Source organism: Microtus ochrogaster, unplaced genomic scaffold, assembly GCF_000317375.1.
Source record: "Microtus ochrogaster isolate Prairie Vole_2 unplaced genomic scaffold, MicOch1.0 UNK200, whole genome shotgun sequence".
Lineage (NCBI taxonomy): Eukaryota > Metazoa > Chordata > Mammalia > Rodentia > Cricetidae > Microtus > Microtus ochrogaster.
In genome coordinates, this window is record NW_004949298.1 from 54,241 (window position 1) to 54,741 (window position 501).

A 501-nucleotide genomic window follows, 5' to 3' on the forward strand; every position below is an offset into this window, starting at 1 on the left:
CTCTTCTTTCCCCCTTCTCTCTAAAGAATAAGATCAGTAAAATACAAAAGCAATATCTGTATCTTGGCTTTCTCATAGCAACTAAATTATTCTTTTCTGTCTTATAATCTACAGGAAAGTCTCTTATATATTACCAATTTTTATGATGGAGAAAACGTATTTAGTAGTTATGCTATAATATTACACTATATTAGATGTTAGTCACGCATCATATATATGCATATATATTTATTACTCTGTTATATACATTAACATAGATATATGTTTTTATTTGAAAAAATACTATAAGATAGAACAATTCACATTGGGATGAATAAGCTGTAATAGTTATTTAACTTCAATCACAGGATAATATCAAGATAGATTAGTGGGTAAAGAGGCTTTTTAGTAAAATTATGTTTATGGATTTGTATATGATTTGAAAAGTGTTTTGAAAAGTAACTAACTTGTAGCAATTTGTATATTTTATAAGATCATCCCTTTTTAAATAGAAGTTTGTGG